The sequence below is a fragment of the Peromyscus eremicus genome, chromosome 6, assembly GCF_949786415.1.
Source record: "Peromyscus eremicus chromosome 6, PerEre_H2_v1, whole genome shotgun sequence".
Classification (NCBI taxonomy): Eukaryota; Metazoa; Chordata; class Mammalia; order Rodentia; family Cricetidae; genus Peromyscus; species Peromyscus eremicus.
In genome coordinates this window covers 83,466,089-83,491,367 of record NC_081421.1, presented here as the reverse complement: position 1 = coordinate 83,491,367, position 25,279 = coordinate 83,466,089, and the positions used below count along the sequence as shown (strand labels likewise).

General features: G+C 37.2%; 1 long non-coding RNA gene across 2 annotated transcripts in view; it reads left to right on the top strand.

The window, feature by feature from the left end:
* Positions 1-25,279, top strand: part of LOC131912655 (uncharacterized) — a 98,200-nt gene that overhangs the window by 28,221 nt on the left and 44,700 nt on the right. Inside the window, exon 3 of one of the 2 annotated variants that reach the window (XR_009379664.1) lies at positions 5,826-5,948. The exons of the other annotated variant lie outside the window; for it this stretch is intronic. This is a non-coding gene — a long non-coding RNA (uncharacterized LOC131912655). Of the gene's footprint in view, positions 1-5,825; positions 5,949-25,279 lie in introns of those variants that run through there. 2 annotated transcript variants of the gene reach the window in all.

Sequence of the window (25,279 nt, the reverse complement as noted above, 5' to 3'; positions counted from 1 at the left end):
CCTATAGATTCTGCACTTCTGGCTTCTGTAGCTGTACAGAAGTGTATAAAACGTTTACTTACCTTGCATGTAATATTGACAAAAAGTACAGCATACTCCAAAGAGCACCAGGAATGGGGAAGATGGTTCAGTAGTAAGAGAAGACAGGCAAAGCCTGCTGTGACATTCCCACCTCCATTCCTTTGCCTCTCCAGCATCAGAACAACCAAACTCAAGCAGTAGGACTCACTACTTATTAACTGCATAACCTGAGCTCTTTGCCCTCCCTAGGGTAGCTGAAAGGGGAATCACTTTGCCATATGTGATTAGATTTTCTTCAGAGCTCCTGTTAAGCTGTATATGGTGTTAATAACTCTAATATGCATCCTACTCAGAGGACGATTCATCACAGCATCTTTTTCTTGAACCTCCAAGACCTTTCTTAGAACGATTCTAAGTTTGGCCATCCTATAGAGATGCCTTGTTATGAGCTTGTCCAGCTAATACTATTGTTGTTGCAGTTCCAGTCAATGGCAGCAATTACAACACCCACAATTCACAAAGTGCGTGATACTTGAAGAGGTTTCATATTGCTTGGTCAAGCATTCTTTTTAAAATTAGTTCCTCATTTGTCATGACTCTGGTCTTTTTTGGTTGTTAAACTCCACAACGACAATTTTTTTCAGTGTATACACATTATGGACCGATAAGTGAACGTCTTGACCATCCTCTGACAAGCCGATTTGACTTTATCCTGTGTCCTTCCTGGATCTGTGTCTTGTGTGTATCAGCTTCTTGGCAGAACAAGGGTTTTTGCATATGATATTTGACAGATGTAAGCCTCACCATTCTGCATTTTCAGAATGGAACAAGACAATGAAAGTTGTTGTTAGGTTTTAAAGTTTATATGTGTAAAACATTTTGAATAATAAATTTGAAATGGAAGGGTAGAACAACTTATCAAAAGCGTACAGGTGGTGGTCAAGAATGAGGAGTGGGGGAAAAAGAAAATTACTGGTAAGTTGGTACAGAGATTTAGAATTTAGATTTAAAAATGCTGTAGGTGATGGTAGTGACTGTCCACTGATGGTTAGTGCCGATTGACAGCATGACAAAATCTGGTCTTACATAGTATATAATCCTCCACACACACCTATGGAGGACTGTGTTGGTTGTGTTAACCAAGGTGGAAAGTGATGCACTGAAGGTGGATGCACTATTCCCTGGCCTTGGGTCCAGAACTTTCTAAACAGAAGAAAGCCAGCTGAACACAGAATTGATCACTTTTCTCTGCTTTCTGATTCCAGATACAGTGTGAAACAAGGACACCAGTAATATAAACTTTCCTAATATCAACAAACTCTACACTAAAATATAGTGAAAAGAAAAGGCAGGATGGCATTCACAGCTAGCATCCACATCCTAGCCTTCACAGGAGACTGAGACTATGAATTCTTAACCAGTATGAACTATATAATAAGAGCCTGTTATAGAAACAACTAGATGCTGAATTGATATTAAAGGATCAATTAAAAAGAAAAATGAGGACCAGTGAAATGGCTCATCAGTGGATTAAAGCTTGTACTGTCAAGCTGATAACCTGAGCTTGATTTCCAGAACCCACATAATACAAGAGAACTGACAGTACAAGTTGTCTTCTAACCTCTGCATGTGAATGGTGAGACATCCCACATCTCTACACACATATACCAACCATCTTCCACTTAGTGAAGTTTTTCTCAGATTGTTTTCATATCTTGCCACTATATGTTGCTGAAATTTTATTTGTTGTCTCTACACACACACACACACACACACACACACACGTGTGTGAATAAATCTTTAAAATAAAATAGAGAGTAAAAGGTAATAATATATATATATATATATATATATATATATATATATATATAAGAGAATTGAATTTTAAAAACTGAAATACAAACATGAAAAGGACTCATGCTCATAGTGAAATGGAGCTTCAATTTTTGTCTCTATTTCACGGTGACTATTTGTTTCTGAAATGTATAGATTCCTTAAATCCTGTGGTCTCTTGAGACCTGTAGTTGATCTTTTAAGGGTATCATTTAGAAAGCTGCATCTTTTAAAAGTCATGCACTTCCCGCATACTGTAAAAATCTCACGAGGTTGTTAGGTTGCTCTTATGCGCCTTGTTTATTATATTTGCTCCCAAATATGTGGTACATGAGAGGCTCATTGCACTTCCTTCATCAGCACTGAGTCAGGCACTAAGGAGAAATTTAATCTGTTATTTAGGGTCAGGAAGAGAGGCTAGAAACAGATAAGCAAAGCCTGAATCATACTCTTCGTTTTTCCATTTTTCCCATTTTAGACTAACTTCAACCACGCCACCTTTTTTCCCAAGGTTAGTTCTATAAAACACTCTATTGGGAGTGAGGGAGGATGGAGGATTAAAAAAATCAATTTTGATTCACTCAGTTTCACTGTCAAATAAGACACTGGTGGTCATTTGAAGTGCGATTTAGTTATCTGATGCCATTCTCAACATCATATTTAGAATCTTGCACTAAGGAGTTAATTGTTTTCCCTTCACTCAATATACTGATGAGTATTAATGTAGCTTGAGTTTTCCTGCCTGGCCCACAGTCAGGATAAATCTCTCTCACCCGCCAGTCCCACAACCGCTCAGACCCGATCAAGTAAACACAGAGACTTATATTGGTTACAAACTGTATGACCGTGGCAGGCTTCTTGCTAACTGTTCTTACAGCTTAAATTAATCCATTTCTATAAATCTATACCTTGCCACATGGCTCGTGGCTTACCGGCATCTTCACATGCTGGTTGTCATCGTGGCGGCTGGCAGTGTCTCTCTGACTCAGCCTTCCTCTTCCCAGCTTTATTCTCCTCCTTGTCCCGCCTACACTTCCTGCCTAGCCAATGGCCAATCAGTGTTTTATTGATTGACTAATCAGCAACACATTTGCCATACAGAACATTCCACAGCATATTAATGAGTAGTTTTGGAGCAGCCCTGCAGCATGACATCAACAAAGAGCAGACTGCTGATGATGATACTGTGGTGAAAACACATTTTTTCAGGATATGCACCCCTCCAGGGAGTCCCAGCTTTACTGGTTCAGAGCATAAATAAGACTCTAGTAGTAGTTTTACAGTTAGTAAGACACTATCTTGTTGATGGAGTGCTTTGGAGTCAAATCACTCATCCTAAGATCGACATGCTTACTGTTCCGCTTTTGTAGAGAAAAACCACTGCTTTGAAAGGAAACCAGAGTCAGACATAATATTCTAACTATGAGAAATAATTGCAGGTACTTTGTCCACAAAAAATAAAATAGTCCACGTTCTTACTAATTCATGGAATTACTGTTTGGCTAGAAAAATGGGAATGCCAGTCTAAAACAGGAAACTAGTTTTGAACACAGAATGAAACCAAGTAAGAACTTGGTGTCCATTGACAGAAGTTTGCAGAGATAGTCTAGCATGAGAGAGATATTAAGTAAACAAGAGGTCAAATGCAGAGAATTCTGAGATTAGGTGGCCAGTGACATAGATCCCAAGAGAGCTCCAAGTAAGAGAGACTACACCAAGGACACAGTGCTGCCTTGGTGGAGAGAGAGGCTTGCAAACTTTGGTTTCTTCTGAATAGACTTTCTTCACCAAGCCACTGAATCACTTGCCTTTCCTTACTCTTTATTTATAAATCCAAACTCCTGCCCTCCAGGCTCATGGATCTATGCAGAAGAGATGGGAAAGTTGTAAGAGCCAAAAGTGTTTGATGATTCCAAGGAAATAGCATCTTCCAGACACAATGTGTCCTCACAGAGACTGTGACAGCATGCACAAGACATGCACAAAATTGAACCACACAATATTTCAGCACTGAGAAGGGAAAATGGACACAAAGTCCTTACCCTATTCAGCAAGTTATTTGTGATTGATAGCTACTGGGAAGAGGAAAATCAGTTTTCTCCAATGGAGTGTCAATACATACATCAACCACACTTCTTGATTGGCCTTATGCCCAAGAGTAATTGGCCACTATAAAATGGGTTCCATGAGTTTTTGTGAACTGTTTTGGTCTTTTTTGCCTCATTGATTTCCTTCTTTGCCTGTTTTGATTTTCATGTTTGGATTTGTCTTATTTTTCTTGTTGTTGTTTGCTGAGAGAAAGAACATGAAGTTAGGTGGGGAAGGAGGTAGTGAAGATTTGGGAGAAGTTGAGGGACAGCAAAGAATATGATGAAAATAGATTATATGAAAACAACTTTAAATAAGTTTTTAAAGTTCAAATCATATTCATTCAAAAACTCTATCCATAGCTACCCTCTTTTATCTGAGATGTTCCTTATTTCATACTCAATTTACATTTTAAAAGTTCTTATACATTTTTAATTACTTGATTTAGAATTAATATTGTTTTATTTAACAATATTCAAAAAGTATGTGAGAACTTGACCATTCTCTGTTTTGCCTATAGTCTAGAATATTAGAATATGCACGAGTGAGATGAAAGTGCCTGGTAACTTGTGTTATGAATGGGTGAATGGGTGAATGGGTGAATGAGAGAACACAGCCTTGTGCCCGCTTTTGCATGCACACTACATGCATTATCTGTTGCCTCTTAGATTTGTCTTGGGCAGACATTTTTCCTTTGAAAAGAAGAGAGCACGATGACACTACTCCATTCCATATTATCTGGAAGCATTGCTCTTGTTTAGAATGTTTCATTGCTGCCCAAGGCCTCATTTAATCCTCATAATACCTGTGACTGTTGTGTTGCTCCCCATCTTGGAGATGAGAAAAGTCACATAGAGGGCATGCACTGAGATTTTCTGCCCAAATCCCTTGCTCTTTCCTCCAAATGAGATTCTGAGCCTCTCAGTATCTGTGGTGCTGAAATGAAAGAAACCTAAATGTTAGTGGAACACTAATCTCTTTTGACTTTATCTTCTTTCTTTTGCTGTTTTTCCTGGTGTTCATTTCTATGATATGTCTGAGATATGAAGAGGCAGACTGTGTGTGTCTGTCTGTCTGTCTGTCTGTTTGTGCCTGTGTGCCTGTGTGTGAAGAGAAAAGAGACAGAGATAGGCACAGACAGATAGAAAAACACAGACATACAGACATAGAGAGATTAGATTTTGTTTTCTAATATTTGTTATCGTTCCTGTATTGTTAATCAACTAAACTTTGCCACCCCTTGATGTTATAGTTAACTCATAATCCTAACATTGAACTGGATACATATAAAATCTCTATAAACATATGATGACATCTCTGTTATTTAGGTTATGTTTTTCTTTTTATATATGTGGATTCTTTATATATATGTATATATATGAATTTGTATTGTATAGTTAAGTATATATTGATACAAGCAATCAATTTGATATTAGTTATCTATTAAATTGTGTATTTGTTTATAAGATATATAAAATCATGCATACATACATATATATGTATGGTTTAATCTACTTGTCCTGATGATCTACAGTATGAAAGTAAATGACATCCATTATTGTGAAAATTTTCTAGTTATAAATCCAACTGAACTTATAAGAATTTTAGAACCTTAAAATTTGGAAAGAGCCTTAGAGGTCATTACATTGAAAAGCCAGCTGAATAAAACTTACCTCAAGAGCTTGGTAAAAATACAGATATTACAACGCGGCCCATAAATTTAGATTTAGTGGGTATGGAAAAATACCCAGAAATTAGTACTTTTATGAATCTCTCCAAGGCATTCTGATGCACTGCCAAGTCCAAAAAGCCATGAAATATAGACTAGCAGTTTCCAAATATTATTAAATCAGTAAGACACATTTTTTTTGTTTTTTACTTAGAACCAGAATATATGAAACTAACAGCAGACCTGTTCTAACTGATGGGAGGATGAAGATCCTGTTGACTCTCCTTCCTCCATGGAACACCATGAACACTGATAAGCCGAGTTTAAAAACAAATGATAAAAGGTAACCCCTCCCCAAATGCTTTTAAAAGATGTTCATTCTGTTTACAAATGATTTAAAAAAAAAAACTCTTTACAATATAGTATTTGCAAAATGTGCTAGAGTACATCATTAAAATATGAAATTTTCCAAATTAGTATACATTTGTGATTCCAGTGTTAAAGTCTTTAAAGCACAGAAGTGGATTAAAATATCTGAATCTCAATATGGTAGTCCCCTGAAGACAAGTAAAAGCCAAATGCCTTTTGTCTGTGTCACCACAATGCCCAGGAATGAAGAGAGGAATATCTCAGGGGATTGTTGTCTAGCCAGTCTGGCTGAAATAATCTAATCATCTACTAGTTCAGAAAGCTGGTCTGCCTCAAAATAGCTTAGTTCATTAAGTTGGATAAGTGATTAAGGAAAGGCATCTTGAGGTAAACCCTCTGGCCTCCACAGGTGACTACATAGGCAAGTGAATACACACACCACATAGAAGGGACTTATGGTGCATAGATCGCTGCTTTAACAAGGTGGCATCAATTAGTTGGCAGAAATACTTTATTTTATAAAATTCATTTTATAAATGATATTGGTAAAAATGACTTCCATATGCGTGGTGGTTTGAATAATAATAGATCCCATAGGCTAATGTATTTGGATACATGGTCAACAGTTTGAAACTTTGAGGGAAGAATAAGATGTGGCCTTGTTATAGGCGATATGTCATGAAGGGTGGCCTTTAAGGTTTGAAAAGACAAACTCACTCATGCTTCCCACTGCTCTCACAAAGCATTGCAGTTGTGGATCAAGATGTGAGCGACTGGTTGTTCCTTTGCTCTGTCATCATGGACACTAAAACTGAAACTAAAATCACAGTTAAATTATCTCTTTCATAAATTGTCTTGGTCTTGGTGTTTTATTACAGCAGTAGAAAAATAACTAATACAGAGGTTGGCACAAGGAGTGGACTATTGCTGATACAGGCCTAACTAGGCTACCTTTATGGAGGGACTTTGGATTAGAAAAGCAGTTGAACACTCCGAGCAGAGCTTAATGGGCCATCCTAGTACAGTCTTGGTAGACAGTAGTGCTGAGAACTACATAGACTATAGAGGCCCAGCTCAAGAGGTTTCAAATGGGAAAAGTATTAGCAACTATACTAGAGAGCATTCCTGTGATATTTTAACAAAGAATATGGCTGCTTTCCACCCTTGTCATAGAATTTTCCTTAGAGTAAACTGAACATTAATGGAATATGTTCAGTGGAAGAAATTTCAAGATAGCCTAATATTGACTCTGTCATGTGGAAATCACTCTTTTGCACATCTACAATGAAAAAGACCAAGCAGGACAAAAGAAATACAAAATATACAACTTGAAAAGGAAAAGAAGAAGAAGAGCACCATGAAATTTAATGTGAGAGCCAAGGCTAGTGCTGAAAGAGGTGAGAAGAATAGAAAAAAAACCTGATATAATCTGAAAGGAATACAGGTTTAAGACTTTAGGATAACAACCTATGTGAATTCCAACTCCTCAAAACAGTGCCACCAACTGGAAACCAAATTCAAATATGTGCGTCTATCAGGAACGTTCCATATTGAAACCATAAAACCACTGAATAGGGAAATGGTCAATAATGGGAAAATATTGCAGAATCAGTCTAAATATAACAATATGATCACTGGATATGCACTGCCTTCCATGGTAAAAGAGGAAATTAGCAATGAAATAGTGTTTGTCCTATTAGATTTGGTAAATGGTAAATTCAAATACTGATAATCTGACAGTGACCAATAGAAATATATAAATAGATGACAGCTGGATAGGCAACAGATAGTTAGATAGATAGATAGATAGATAGATAGATAGATAGATAGATAGACAGATAAATATACTAACCAACATTCTTATCTATAAGAAGATAAACAGATAGGTTATAGATAACTCAAGCACAGGAGAAATTTACTGGAAGGACATCACCTCCTGAAAGAACTCAGAGGAAGACTGAGAAAGAAATACAGACATGGACAAAGATTGGCATGTAAACAGCTGTCCTACAGCCCACTGCCAGGCTATCACAGCCTGCTCAGGCATCTCTGTCCATTTCAGTGGACACTGGACACTTTTTCACACAACCCAGTTCATAAGATGCGATTTCAGAGTTGACTTTTTTTAAATTATGTTTTCTCAATCCCAAGAACGCATAAACAAGTCTTCTTTAATGTGAAAATGTATGAAAACTCATATTGAAGCCTACTTTCTCACAACACAACTTTTAAAAAATTAGAGGATTAGTAGAATACATGTGAAATGAAAGAAGAGGGGGAATAATGAAAATTAAGGGATTAATTAGGACTGTGAGTATAGGAGGGTAGAGGTAGGGAGGGATTAACAACAACAACAAAAACCCCAAGATCCTTTTGGAAACCCACTAGTTAATGAGATTTTTTTCAAAATGCAACTTCAGAAAAAGAGTTCAAACAGAATTGTTCTGCATGGGTGGACATTGTTGCTCCCAGAAAACATAGGAGAAAATGAAAATTGCAGCACAAGGCATGATATCCTTCCCTATGAATTTTTGGCCTGAGAGGCCCTAGAGGGCTTCAAAATAACACAAGCTACTGCCATTAGCTGTAGTAATTCACCAAAACTCCATGGTAAGACTCTATTGTGAAAGACCTCACACATTTGGGTGGTAGGATATAGAGAAATAAGTAACAAAACAACCAGAAATACCAAGATTTATGGGGCAAGATGACATCAGTGTTGTTACTCAGAGATGGACTTAGATGCTACACAAGAAGTATCTCTGGCGCAGTAATGGCATGACCATTAATGGTGTAACTAACCACTTTCTGGCTATAGTCGAAGACTGTCCCATAGGAGAGAATTTCATGACTTGTACTACAACCCTTATCCAATGGTTGGTAGGGGGCAGGGCATAGGCCCTAGGGCAGAATCTACTATTGTGATTTTGCCAACTGGTCATTCTACCAATTGACTTCTACGTATTTGTGGTTAATTCATAAACTTTGGCTGTTCTCAAGACTTTGGGCAAAAAAAGCTTCTTCTCACAGTGAGCAGAAGTCAACGGAGAAATACATAACCGGTCAGAGTACTGAGAGGAAATGACTATGTGCTCAGCCCTCATCAGAACATCTGTACTAACCTCACTACCACCAAGGCTCAGAGAACACAATGTAAGAGTGTGCAGAAATAATGTAAGGGCCAGAGGACATGGAAGAGTTCTGTCTTCTGAACTTGTCGAAGCTATCATCCTCATAAACTCATAGCAGCTCTGGTGAATTTCATAGGACCAGAACAAGATCCTGGCATAGACAGGGTGATATGCCAGCCCTTCCCATACTGGGGAGATATTGGCAGCAGATAGTTACAAGGGAGGGAGAATCATTCTTTTGTGAGGATATGACCACTTGTAGGACTTGCATAGTCTTGTGTGTACTTCCACACTCATCCACATGTGAATAGCACTAATTAAACTTAATGAGTGAGAGAGAAAAAGACAGAGAGAACGTTGAGAGCAGAGCATATAGAGGAAGATATGACAGGAGTTGGAGGGAAATTGGAGATAGATACAATTATGTTTCATTGTATACATATATGAAATTCCAAAACTAAGAAGAATAATAAAGTTTTTAATTGTTTCATTGTGAAGTCATCCAGTACTCTTTTTTATTATTAAGAAATTTTCTATTCACTTTACATACCAATCTCTTCCCACCCACCCCATCCCACCCCGCCTTCCCCGCCAACCCACCCCCATCGCCACATTTCCAAACTCAAGGTCTCCCATGTGGAGTCAGCAGAGCCTGACACTCTCAGCTGAGGCAGGTCCAAGCCCCTCCCCCCTGCACTAAGGCTGTGCAAGGTGTCAAACCCTAGGCACTGGTCTCCAAAAAGCCTGCCCATGAACCAGGGACAGATCCTTATAGGAAAATATATGTAGATTAATTTTTGAATAAGCATCATTTCCTGTATGTTAATATACATACTCAAAAGTATGTGAATTATTCTCATCTACCTTTTCATTATATTTAAAATTTATGTATATGTGTCTGCCTTTGTGAGTATGTGCAAAGTGTATAAGGGAGTAGATGTGCCTATGTGCACAGAGACCAGAAGTACACAGAGATATCAGATCTCTTGCAGCTGAAGTTACAATTGTTTGCTGGATGGCCAGTTTGTTATATGGGTGCAGGGATCTAAGTTCCTGTTCTCATGATGCCACAACCAAGTATTCTTAACTGCCGAGCTATCTCTCCCAATCCTACCATCTATTTTTAATAAACACTTCTGGATATTTGGGATGGGTTTATGTACATTTTAATGGTTAGTGGTTTTTATATTCTAGAAATAAATCCAATAATACCATAATTTGATTAAAAGTAGACTGAACCTTAATTTTGATGCAGAAATCTACCACTTTGGCCTTAAAACAATGAATTATCTTCCTGCCACAAGACGTTTAGAGGGAGGAAGTTTCAAGTTGGGTTCATAACTTCAACCCAGTAAAGACACAGAGGTAGATTTTTCTGTGACTTTCAAGTTTAATTCAAAGAAGACTCCAGTAGCATTAAGCTTTTGGAGCAGGCAGTTACTTCAAAGGCAACGAATACAGGGCAGCCTCTCTGCTCTTGGGGACACTGCCCACTAGCTCTTTTATATCTCACTGCACTACCTCATCCAGCCTGAATCTCCTGAGATTAATTAAGAAAGACCTTTCATGAGGTCAGAAAAAAATTAGGATATGACTAGCCAGAAAAAGGAGAGAAGGGCATGATAGCCTTTGAAGAAACAAACAAATTGTCTGCTTTGAAAACACCATGTAAGTGTAAAGTAGGACATAGAGAGAGGGGAAGAAAGAAGTGGGGAGAGAAAGAGAGTGGGAGAGAATGAAGAACAAAAAAATAAGGCAAAGACCAACATACACATCTATACACCCATATATATGGATGTCCATATTTAAATTCATATCAAATGCAATCAGAATTCAAGAGTTCTGTCATCCATTAACGAATTTAGTGGTTTTATTTTATTTTGTTCTTTGTTGATCCTCAAATACATACTTTCTGTGGTTATAGCATTTCCTTTCCAGCATAACATTTTCTTGTTTTCCACAAAGCATAGAGTTTGTGGTAGACACCATGTTTGAGAAGCTTAGATCACTAGCAAGGTTGTTGATATGATCACAAAGTTGTTGCTAAGGCTATGAGAACAGGTGTTAGTAATGTTAGTATTCAACATAAAAATTATGTGCCATGAGGTTTTCCATAATTTAAAAATTAGTTGCTACATATTTTCAAAATGAGGCAAAGCGCATCCAAAGTCATTTCAAACATCCAAATGTGGTTCTTCTCTCTAAGTTTTTTATATTATTTTTTATGTAGGAGTGGTTGTTTTGTCTGCTTGTATGTCTGTGCATTAGAAGCATGCCTGGTGTCTGAGGAGGCCAAAACTAAAGTTACAGAAAATTATGTGAGGCACCATGTAGATGCTAAGACTTAAACCTAGAACCTCTGGAGATGCAGTCAGTGTTCTTAACCTCTGATTTATCATTCCAGCCCCCCTTTAAAAAAAAACATTTCTGCATTTGCTTTGTAGTCTTGTGACTACAAAGACTTGTAGTTTGGTTTTGAGAAGAGGTCAAAAATGCAATTTAATAGAAGATGGGAGGAGGAAATCAAAGAACTTACTACAGCAATGACTGTAACTTCTCTGTTTCCTTTTGTGGATATTCCCATCTAATTAGTTGCATAGGGAAACAAAATGAAGGTCAGTGAGGAGGCGCCCTTAAGTGGCAGCGCTTGGTCCCTGTGGTTCCAGAAAGGCTGTGTTGCCCCTGTCTTAAAAAGGAATTGGTGAATTTTAAAGGAACATCCTCATCAGTGTCGGACCAAACTCAGTTTTCAATGAGGAAGTGATATCACACATAGTGGAAACTATACTTAATTGCACTAAATGCTTGGTTTCTTAGATTATTTTGAAAACATATGTGCATATGTATATGGTCCTATGTAGAGTACATATGTGGGTACAGGTGTGTCAGGGGAGACAGAGAACAACTTCAGGTGTCCCTTTCATGGTGTTATTCAGTGTGATTTTTGAGAGTAGGTTTTCCTCATTGGTGTGGAACTCACTTAGGCTGGACCGACTGACTGACTGGTCAGCATCTAGACTCTGCCTGTGTCTGCCACTCCAGCTCTGGGATTACAGGTCACCATGCACTTACCTGACTGACCTTTCTCCACACTTTCAATGCTTACTAATCTCTCTCCTTAACTTCAGTATTTACTTTTATAATCTTTTAGAAATGTCTTTAAGGAATCCTTGTTAGTGATTTCCTGAGTTAATACATGCTTTTATTTTAATATTATATATTAGGTGTTAATCCCATCATTAATTCCATCTATTGCACAAAACATGCTGTGAAGAGCATGAGTCCAAAGCCATTACTCATATAGTAGTCACTTGATCAGCTTAAAGAAAAATGCCTTGTTGTCCAGAGCCTACAGTGTACCAATCTAGGGAAAATCTATGTGAACTGTTTTTTTTCATGAATGGAAAATTAGCCCAAAGTGCTTAAGAGCATTAAAAGAACAAAAATTGAGCAAGAAAACTGACAGTAAGAATGGCATGGATAAGAAGAGCATTAAACCATAGATCATGACTGAAGAAAGTAAGGAGTTTGTGCTTTGGCTGGTAAACAGTTGTCATTTCTGTCTCTCCTTTTAATTTCCATTCTATTGCCCAGAAGAGACACCATGACTAAGGCAACTTTTATAAAATTTAAAAAAAAAGCATTTAATTGGGCTTACTTACAGTTTCAGAAGTTTAGTCCATTGTCATCACGGCAGGTAGGCAGGCATGATACAGCTGAGAGCTTTATGTCCTGATCCACAGGCAGCAGGCAATGACATAGAGAGAAGGGGGGAGAGAGAGAGTGAGAAAGAGAGGAAAGAGACAGACTTGGTCTCATATGGGATTTTGAAACCTCAAAACCACACTCAGTGACACACCTCTTCCAACAAGGTCAGACCTCCTAATCTTTTCCAAACAGTTCATCAACTGAGACTAAGCATGCAAATATATGAGTCTATGGTGGCCATTTTCATTCAAACCACTATATCTCCCTTGATTATCTGTTCGAAACAAATTATGTATTTGGGCAAAGAGCTGGAAGCCAACTGAAATATGTATGCCACTAGAAGTTTTTAACACCATCCGGCTCAAATATTGTCCGAGTTTGAGCCCACTATCTAGGTTTTCGACCTTTTACTTGTTTAGCCTTAATCATTCTAAATCATTTAAAGAACCTTGTTATTTTCTGTTATTTCTGGAATCCTTCCATTGTGCAACCTGAGGCTTTATTTTGTTATTTCCACTGGGTGCTATAGTATGCTCTCATTTCTGTAGCTATGAGAGTAGAAATTTGGATTGTAAGATTTAATTAAGACAAGAGCCATCTTATAAAATATTTGGCAACATTCTTTCCCTGAATGATGCTTCAGTCTAACTGCTTCATAAAGCAGTGGATATGGCAGGCTAGTTTGCTGACAAATGAGCAAAATTTGCATCTAAAACCTCCAAACTAACTCTGAGCTTGAATCATTTTTCCTAATGCTATAGAATTTTGATATTTAAAGCTTAATACTTGATATATCAAGAAAGAGCAAGATTTCTTCTTCCAACACAAAAATCAAACTTATATTAGGGGGACTTACACTGTTTTCATTTGTAGGGTGTTAGAGAAGAAATAGCAGACATGTGAAAGAGTCTGTCCCCCACTGTTTCCTACTTCATATCCATTTTGAGATATGGAACCAAATATGTAAGAATCAAATGAATAATGGACACAAGCTGATGAATTCTGTATACATTCTTCTACTATATACACACAAAGTCATAAGGAATAATTTCCCACCATATACATTAACACAGAGACAGACAAATACACTCACATAGAGACACACAGAGAGATGCACACAGACCCAAACACACACACACACACACACACACACACGCACATGTGCATAAACACATACACACACACGCACATGTGCATAAACACACACACACACACACACACACATACACACACACACACACACACAATCCAAAGCTTAGAAGACAAGACTTTCAGTGGTAATGTAACTTTCAGAACTTAATTTGCAGCCACAGCATTATGCAATATCTATAGACAGATGTAAGAAAGCAAAAACTCCAGTGAAGAGTCTCCATCCCAGGGTTAAAATGTTGTGTTGGCTCCTTTATTTTATTTCATTCTGCATCTAATACAGAAGCACACTAAGATCTACCACTGGGAATTACTTATTTAATCATAGAAAATACATGAAAGCAGCCAAATGCTGAAGTTGTTAAGCACAATACTCAACACACTTTTATTAAAGCAGTGTGTTAGCCAAAGAATGTAGAGCCAGCAACTCCTAGGAGACACAAAGACAATCAACAAGGATGAATACAAATTGACCAATGAAAGCAACTACATGTTGGTAATAAACCCAAGTCTTAGAAGAATTCAAAAAAACCTTTCAAATCTGATCTTACAAATTTTAATTTCTTTTATCTGATTTTAGCTTAAGTGACAATGCCCTTGTGTTTTACTATTCAATTAAAGGGACTCTTACTTCCTCTATTGAAATATTTGGCTGTACCATTTTAAAAATAGGACCTTTATAAGTGCCTATATAAAAGTCTTGATCTACACGTCTCAAAATAAAATGCTGATTCTCTAGATCCATTACTATGTCTTATGGACTGCATGTTTGTTTCTCCCCAAAATCTGTATGTGTGACTCTTAACAACAAATGTGATGGTGTTTGGCCATGAGAGCTTTGGGATATAATGTTAAGTAAAGTCAAGAGAATGGGATTTCATCTTATATTTCCTATCATTGAAATGAAATAACTAAAATGGTACTGGATCAAGCAGTTTCCCTTGAGGTTAAAGCTGTCAGTCTTGGAGGGAACCATCTTAAGATGCAGGGTGTTAGCATGGAGGTGAAACAATAGCATGTTCTGAGGGGAGGTGAAATTTTTCATCCTCTGGAAAAGCTCCTTAAGCTCAGGAAGTAAACAACTCAAAGGCTTCAGGATGTTCCTAAAACTCACCAGATTCAATAAATAGGTCCCTCACTTCCCAAATATATAAAAGCAGTAAAGGCAGCTGAGATGCATTTTCAGACAAGCTAAGATACCTAGGAGTGCCTCAGACCAGCTGAGGTATTTGAAAATAGAGATCGGTGGAGCTATTTGGAAGAGGCTCAGACCAACTACGGCATGTAAAAAGGACACTCCCCAACCTGTTCTGATGGATCCTGTGCAATGTGCTCCAGGTTTGCAGTTTTAATGAGTAGTCACTCATGCTGGAGTGAGTTTTTGGTGACACAACTGTCTTTGAGTCATTTATGCTACTTTAAGTCACCCTTCACCCATATCCCTCTAAGTTACTCCAATAAAACTCACTGGCTCACCAAGTGGGACTTTGATGGTTGCCTTACTTTGGTCTTTCATCAGTTCCTTGTCTGGGGTAAATAAATGTTTCTTCAGATCTCCTCAGGAGTGATGTCATACAACAGATGTCTAACTTACAAGGAAATATTACATTGTTTCCCTAGCTATGAACCAGATAAGTAAGCACAAAAAGAGAGAAATATGATTATTTTATGATGATAGGTCAGATTGACCCTATTCACCTCCATGTGACTCGAAGCAAGTTGACATTTCCTAACCTATTTCTTCAATGGAAGCATGAGGAAGATAAGCCCACCCCATTTGACTGGGTGAAGACATAGACTAAAGGAGGCAAAAGGCTTCATAGTGTGCCTGGTAAGTGCTGAAGACTGAATTAAGGCTGAGCATTTCATCCTTTCTCAATGACATCCTAAGGAGTCATAGTTCCTTAGAGATAGAGGCAAAGGATTCAAGTCGATAAATCTCCTGCTAATCTGGCAAAAAGCTTGCAGATTCACTTCCTTATTCCTACCAGCATTTCACTGAATATTAATAAATACTTTGCTTTTTATGATGCCAAGAAGAGACATTTTACCATTTAAATAGATTTTTCTGAAATGTATTATCCCTATATTGGGATATGATGTTACCTTCTAAAATCTGGTTGTTTTCCAAGGGCCTTGAAACAAAACTCTAAACCTGTCTAAATAATATACAAATAATTCAGTGTAGTAATTTTTGTGAGCACGATAGATGCTAGAAAAACATTTTTTTTTTGTTGCTGATGAGAATTCAAAGGGATCTAAGGCAGGTGTCCTCAAAGAACCCAGACAAGTGAAGAAAACAGACTTAAAGAAACATCTTAAACTATAATGGCTGCTCAGATAGGCATAACCATAAGGCGTAGTGACATTGACGGAAGAAAAATTGGGCTATGATTCTTGGAGAAAATGGGAAATGTTTTTGTCGGTATATAAAAACAAGCAAGCAGATGAGGTGTTCACTATTTTTTGAATCTAATAGTTTACTTCAAGAAGCAATGTATCTAAAGGAAAATAAATTAATTTTTAGAGGGACTGTTATATGTAACATAACAGTTCAATTTATAGTCTTCACTTCCAGGAGGAGTAACACAATATACCACATTGCAATGAGCAATTTTACTAGTGAATTAAAACTAGTTGTTACTATACTACCCCTAGCTAAAAATAGTTGTGCTAATAGTAACAATGGACTTGTCTTAGTCTCTTTTCCTGTTGCTGTGATAAAATATTCTGACAAAAGCAACTTAATGGAGAAAAGGTTTATTTTAGCTCACAGTTCAAGGTATAAACCATTTTGTTGATAAATTCAAGACAGTAGGAACTTAAAGCAGTTTCTCTGCTGTTGGAAAATAGCAATGCATGCTGCTGCTCAGACTCCAAGCTCACACTGTCCAGAATTCTCTACCCAAAGAGTGGTCTGGCCCACAGTAAGATGCTTTTTCTCATATCAATTAACATAATCAGGATAATCCCTCTTAGGCACAGTCAGAGCCAATTTCCCAGGTGATTCTTGATTCTGTCAAATTGACAGTCAGCACTAACTGTTACAGGCCCCTAACATTTATGCTAGTGTGATGCAGATTTGACTCCCGTTCTGCCCAGTACTTGGCGTTCTTCATTTGGTTCCAGACAAAGAACCTGAAAGTTAGACTCACCCAACAATTTGAAAAGTCAAGTCCTGCTTTATGAGGAATAAGAAGAGAACAGAAACAATTCTAAGACTTCTTTCTCAAAAGGGAGAAACATAAGAAACAGAAACTCATTTCCATCCTCCAGATGCCTCACCCAACTATCATACTGGCTCCCACGGTACTTGTTCTTAACTCCTTAAAAAATTAATTAACATTCTCATTTGCATCAATTAACATTCCAAGAACTCTAACAAATCCTGTTCCTAAGCTCTGTTTATACTACATTGTTTTTTTTTTCTTTATCACATTTTAAGTTATGAAAGTCAAATATGTTCATTATAGGTCACTAAAACTATAGACAGATATTAAGAGAAAAATAAGTCATTATTTCTAAAGTCAGAAATAACCACAGCTTATTGTCTTTTAGACAGTATTTTCTTCTCTTTTTTTTTGTCTTTTGTTTATGCATTGCTCTAATGGGAAATACATTGAGTAAATGCATGTTGTGCGACATTTGTATTCTAATAAAAAATATTGGAGTAGTTTTTGGTCTATATACTATGTACAAAACTAGTATATTTCTTTTAAATGCTCACAAAGCTTCCTTATATCAACAACTTATATAACTATGGTACATGTTTTTAAACTAAAAATGAACTTAATTATCATGCAAATTACATTCCCCTCAGATTTCACCAGTTATGACACCAGTATCTTTTTTCTGCTACAGAATAAAAACTGGAGGACCACAATGCATATGTTCGTCATGCTTCTCTGTCCTCTTGTCTGTGACAAAGTTTGCCCTTTTTCACAGAGTTAATACTGTTGAAGACTACTGATCAGGTATTGAATAGACTGTTCTACAGTTTGCACTTCTTTAGTGTTCTCTGGTGATAAGCTCCCTTCTCACCACAGTGTTAGGGAGAACATCGTAAGCTGATGAGTTATCACTGGGGAAACTCATTTTGATCCCTTGTATGTCAACTTCTGGAGGCAGAGGCTGCTAATAAGACCTTCTAACAAATCATGCTACATCTAGCGCCCAACGTTTGTGGTACAAATTCGAGAAAAAGCTACTTGCCTATGGCCTTGTGGGCCCCAGCTAAGGCCCTAGCTACACTTGGCAGGTTGTGGTGGAGCACGCCGGTAGGATTTGCTGAAGGAGGCAAAGGCAGGAGGATCCCGAGTTTGAGACCAGCCTAAGAGGCTTCCTAAGGAGAAGCTGAGGCCAGGGCCCAGCCACAAACGGTGGCGGTGGGACAAACAGAGGCAGCAACTGCTGCTCCGAGTTGCTGGCTCCTTCCCATTGTGTAGGTGATGTGATGCTGCTGCTACTGGAGATGAAGTGTTTACCACTGCTTGTTCAGAGAAGAATTGCCAGGACCATCGTGTTACAAGAAAGCATCGGCAAAGGTCACTTTGGAAAAGTTTGGTAAGACAAATGGTGGGGAGAAATTGCTGTGAAGATTTTCTCTTCTAGGGAAGAACGTTCATGGTTCTGAGAGACAGACATTTATTAGACTGTGATAGCTCCAAACCACAGAGGAGACACACACACACACACAAACATACACACACAAACACACACACACACACACACACACACACACACACACACACACACACAAAATTCTGCAGGGAACCATGACCACACCTAACAGCAACTTTGAAATCTTCAAAAGGATGACAGGACCCCCACAATGATGATTCCACATGGACTATGGTAAAGCCATTAAGCTGATTAACACTATGGAAAGATCAGCTTTAGACTACAAACTGCTCAGGACAATTTTGAGATGGCTAGCTGAGATGATTCAGATTCACAGACAACTCAAGCAAGGACTTGAGACAAGCCCTACATTTTCCCATTATGCAGAGACTGGACAACAAATGATACAGCTACCTCTCCCAGGACCTGACAATTAACCCAAAAATTTTCTTTTCAGGATCCCCTAAAGATGTCTTCGTGCCCAGAAAGCAGGAAGTAATTTTAAGAAAAAGATGCCCACATTTCCAAGAGGTGGGGTGGGTGTTTTTTGGTCATTCAATGCCTTATGGATAATTGTTATTGTTTATGATGGTTAATTACAAGTTGTTAATTGTTAATGGTCAAAAAAAAGCTAAACAAAGGAGATTAGATACAGAGTTCTTGTTTAAAAAAAGAAAAAGAAGAAAAGAAGATATAGAAAAGGGTAGATCATTGAATCTACTCTGAAAAAAGGGCAGATATAGAAATGATAAGATAAAAGGTAGATTTTTGGGTCTACTCAAAAAAAAAGAGAATATGGATACAATAAGATAAATAGAGAAGTTATTGAATCTACTTTTAAAAAGGAATTACTTGTTTCAAATAGAATAAGTAATGAAATTTTTTGTCTGAATTTGCCAAATTTTAATAGATTGAATATTGTTAATATATATAATGGAGTTTTTTTGTCTGAATCTGTCAAATGTTAATGGACTAGACATTGTTAATGTAATTCTTGACTGTATATATTGTATATACTTATTGGATATATTTCTTTTCTTGTATTAGTTATAAGCTTTTCAAAATTTTTAGACGAAAAAAAGGGAAATGTAGTGCTATTGTGTTCCCAATATATTGTGCATCCTAATAAACTTATCTGGGGTCAGAGGACAGAACAGCCACTAGACAGACATAGAGGCCAGAAAATGGTGGCACACACACCTTTAACCCTAGCATTCTGGAGGCAGAGATCCATCCGGATCTCTGTGAGTTCAAAGCCACACTGGAAACAACCGGCATGATGACACACCACATTAATCCCAGGAAGTGATGGCAGGAGCAGAAAGGTATATAAGGTGTGAGGACCAGGAACTAGAGGCCTGGTTAAGCTTGTTAAGCTTTTACAGCAGTTCAGCTGAGATCCATTCAGATGAAGACACAGAGGGTTCCAGTTTGAAGAAATGAGATCAGCTGAGGAATTGGTGAGGTGAGGTTAGCTGTGGTTGGTTCTGTTTCTCTAATCTTTCAGCGTTCACCCCAATACCTTGCTCCAGGTTTGATTTTATTACTAACACTTTCTAACAATTTGTGCTACAACTTCTATTTGCTCTTCCTTCTATAATGTGTTACTTGGAAGCTAGTAATTGTATCCAGCCCATGCTCAGCAAATGCTTGATTTAATCATACTTCCTAGAGTAGGAGGAGCTATGCTACAGATTAGGAACTCATTTCTGATGGCTTATTCCATCTTACTATTTATTTACCTAATATCAGTCCAAGTTCATGAATATCAATTATTTGGATAATGGTATATTATTTATTTTGTGGCTCCAAGTGCTTGGTTTGTGCTCTGTTCCCATGGGTTCTGTGAGCTTTTGAAATGTCCTGTTATCATTTGTGATATCATGGTTGTTGTTCTGAGAGCATTGCCTTACTTTCTTCCACAGTAAAGTTCCTACTTTTTATCCAGGCCTAGACAAAGCTATTCCTCCAAGGAGACTAATCCTTTCTATCAGAAAATAGTTTTAGGAAACAATGTGTGCTTCTGAATATAGTCCTTTACATGGAAGAGCAATATCTAATAACCCAATAAATAATTCACCAAGTACACTTTAGTACAAAAAAGCAGGAAATTGAACAATGTTTATTCCATTTGACCTATAATGAAAGCCTATTTTTCTTTCTTTCTTATCTTTTCTTTTTCTTTTTTCTTTAAGAATCTGCATAGTACAACACACCTGTGATTAAAAGCAAAAGTCTGAATTTATATTTTAGTTCTATCATATCTTGGGCAAGTTACGTAACTTTTCTATATCTCAAGTATATGTACCATCTATATATGTAGCTGGGAATATAAGACTTCCATACTGGACAGAAAATTGAGACATTTTTAAAAAGTTAGTGCTTACAAAGCTTATGGAATTATACTTAGTACTCTATAATATTACCATTTTGCTATTTTGACATTTTTAATGAAGGTCAATACTAAAGAGGTAACATCCAGTAATAACCAATTATTTGAGTCTGCCTTATGAGAAAGATATTCACTAATTCTGTTTATGAGACAAAGACTATTTTTAAGTTAAATATTTCATATTATTAATTATTAACTTAAATTTTCTTCAATAGAACAGTTTAATCTATATTTTATCCTTAAGTGTTTATATTCAATTCCTCATCAAAACTTTATGAACAGATGAAACATGAAAATTTTAGGTGAATGAAACTCTTTGATATTATGTTATAACTGTAGATAGTTGTCATTATAAATTTGTTCAATAGAATGAACAACATCAAGAGTCTATTTTGATATAGGACATGGATTTGGGGTGATGAGGATGTGTTAATGTCCACCTATCAACTGTAACAAATATACCACTTTAATGGAGGATATTGATAATAGGGGAAGCTGTGCTTGTGTAGAACTGGGGTGGAGGTTGTAGAAAAGCTCTTTACCTTCTGCTCAATTTTGCTGTAACCTAGAAAAAGAATCAAAAAAATAAAGTCTATTAAACACTTCCAATGTGTACTGGCATCTCTAAGTTTGACTGCTGAATACCTACTATTAAAGTACATGAATACCACTTCTTACAGTAAAAGGTTGAATCAAGCTTCTCTGATCTTGAATTTTCACTTTCATTATAATTTGGTTTTTTTTTTTTTTTTTTTTTTTTTTGGTTTTTCAAGACAGGGTTTCTCTGTGTAGCTTTGTGCCTTTCCTGGAACTCACTTGGTAGCCCAGGCTGGCCTCGAACTCACAGAGATCTGCCTGGCTCTGCCTCCCGAGTGCTGGGATTAAAGGCGTGCGCCACCACGCCTGGCTCATAATTTGTTTTAAAGGTACCAGAAGTAACATTCTTTAACATTTTAAACTAAGTTTCATGAGAAACACTGGTGCTGATATCTCTGTAATAAAAAGCCTTATTTCAGGGATGATGTCTATCAAAGGCAGTCACACTGTCTCTCTTGTTGTGAGTCTTTAGCTGATCCATCTCTCCATGCATCAACACTGCACAAAGAATTACAGGCAATTAGAAAATGCTGAGTGCCCCACCTGCAGGGCTACAATGGGTTCTCGACCACCCTAAGGACGGAATGATAGGGACAGGAGATACAAAGGAAATACATCAAGTCTAGATTCTGATCAAGGTGCAACTTTATTTTTCTCCAAGAGGGTTTATATAGTTCCTGCAGGGTGGGGGGAGCAAGAAGCTGTTATTTGCATAAGGTGGGGCAAACTAACAGGATATTTGTATAGGATGTTTACAGGGTGAAAGGGTCAAGGGCTCTGCCTCAATGTCCTGTTGCTAGGCAACCTGACTGTAAGATTATCTAGTTCCCTGTCTTATCAGGGGTCTGTATTTTTCCACTAACTAGAGATTCTATCCTTGTCCCTGACAGCTGAGAGTGGGACACATAGTTTTTACCAGGGAAGAGCACACTAATTGGTCATCCAACAAACAAATGGTCAGCTATGGAAATATACATACTAGTGACGATAAAGAATAAGTAGGAATTAATTACATATATAGGAATATATATGCATATATAAATGCAAACATGCACGTAACAATTCATAGATAAGGACATCATGAATTTGAAAGAGAGCAAGAAGGAGTATACAGGCGGTTTTGGAGGGAGGAAAGGGAAGAGGGAAATGGTGTAATAATATTATAATTTCAAAAATAAAAGAAATATTTTTTAAAAAGCTGCCATATAGGAGAAACCCAAGTTCCATAAAGAGAGCAAACATAAGGCCTTGTGTTGATACCCCAATTGAACTAACAGTCAGTATCAGCACAATGCCTTCTTGAATCAGTTAACAAACCACAAATGGCTGTAGACCCAACTGAGCTCTGAAGCCAGTGTACAAGAGGTCTACATTCATTGCCCCAAACCAGAGAAGACGAATGATATAAGTAATTGCTGCTTTAAATTGGATAGTTTGTGGTTAACTTGCTACAGACACTTCACTGACAAGGACAGATGACCCATTCAATTTATTATACTTGATAATTGATGAGAAAATTTGTTCACACAAGTAGAAGTAGCAAATGTCAAAAGATTAATAATGGCCTCTTGACTGATAGATGAATTCTCATAATTACCAGAATTGAGATCACTTAATTTCTTTAACTTGTATGTCATGAACTCTAGTAGCTCTGTGTTTTCATTAGTTGATCAGTGTAATTTTAAAAAGTATTGCAATAATTTGAGTATATTTCATTTACAGCACAATGTTTTCATATAAAGTACTTCAAGATATAGATAAAGCTTTTTCTTACATATTTCCAGACAGTATCTTTTTGGTCCTTAATAATTCATCTTAAAATTCAAGCCATATTATAAACATCTTTAAATGAATCACTCACTTCATATTTTCAAGAATTAATTTTGCTTTGAATCTATAAATTACATGCTATGTTTTTTATGAGATTTTGTCTCATTTTTCCTTTATTTCTTTTATGGGCTCAACTAATGTAAACTTTATCAAACCCATAATCATGTTTCAAAAATATCCAACATAAGATTTATTTGGAGAAAGTGTTTTGGATTCTCACAGCTTGCAAATAAATTCTTCACAAAAGTCTATCTTTGGAAGAGCAACACAGTTCTGTATGAAACAGCAAAGAATGGTGTCTGATCTCATCTTTTCACACACAGCTAAAAACAGGCAGGATAGGACAGCGTGGATTTTATTAGATTCACCATTTTGATAAGATTATTTAATGTGAAACTCCGATCCACAACAAATATCTATGTCAGAAAGCCATGCTGTAAAGAAAAAAAAGTGAATTCTGTGAGCCTCATATTTCTAATATAAACTGCATCCAAAAGTCTTTACATTTTGCATTGGTTTCTCAACACCAGAGCACACTGATGTATACAGTTTATGTATTATCTGATTTGTACTGAAATAGTCACTGATTAAATATTGTATCTCCTGTAGATATGTTTGATATTTTTATAGAAGAAATAAAGTTCTTTAGAGTGAAACTCTTTAGAAATTTTGACTATTACTGAAATGTGTTCAATCTGTAAAAAACATTCTTGATTAGTTTTCATTCTGGTCACCAAGTATGTGTCTATCAGCTATATAAATTAGTGCAGTTTATATCTCTGTGTCTTTTGTGGCATGGTTTGGATACAGTCAAATTTTATCTCCCCAGAGGTTCTTGTTATTGGAGAGTTGTCACAGGAAAAAGTAATGGGAGGTTCTGTGGAACCTTCCAGAAGTGGAGCCTTGAGAGACTTTCTTAGAACAGTGGGCAAAGATGCTCTTGGCCAGGAGTCCTAAGGAATAAATCTGTCCATTCTGCTCATTTGCACTTTACTCTCCACTCTAAGTTGACATTGTAAAAGGGGAAACCATGATACAGACCCTACTCTATGCCATTTGAAACCCCCAAACACTGAAATTCGTAAAGTTCTTTCCTTATTCCTCAATAGCACACATCAGATTTCTTATAATAATAAAGGCTGACTAATGCATTTTGCATCATTGATCCTCTATTTTATATATAAAATAGTCTAGTAAAACTGAAAGTATGGGGCTAGGGACATGGATCAGTGGGTAAGGTGCCTTCTGCCATCCTTGAGGATCTGAGTTCAATATCTGGGATGCACGTGGTTGGGGAAAGAGCTTACTCCCACAAGCTGTCCTTTGACTTCCACATGTGTGCCTACCTACACAAATGCACACACACACACACACACACACACACACACACACACACACACACACTAATGTAGCAGGAATCTTAGAAGATCTAATTAATAAAATCAAACCTGAGGCCAGTTATTGGGATGAATGCTGGAAGACCAGAGAAGCAGAACAAGCCACAGCTACCTCACCTCGCCAGTTTTTTAACTGATCCTGTTTCCTCAGACTGGAAGCCTCTCAGTCCTCATCCAAAATGGGTCTCAGCTGAACTGTTGCTCAGAGCCTAAAAGCTTAACCAGGCCGAAAGCTTCTAGTTCATGGCTTTCACACCTTATATACCTTTCTGCTTTCTGACATCACTTTCTAGGATTAAAGGTGTGAGTCACCATGCTTGGCTGTGTCCTTGAACACACAAAGATCCAGATAGATTTCTGCCTCTGGAATGCTAGGATTAAAGGCATGTGCTACCACTGCCTAACCTCTATGTTTAATATTGTGGCTGTTCTGTCTCTGACCCCAGGTAAGTTATTAGGGTGCACAATATTTTGG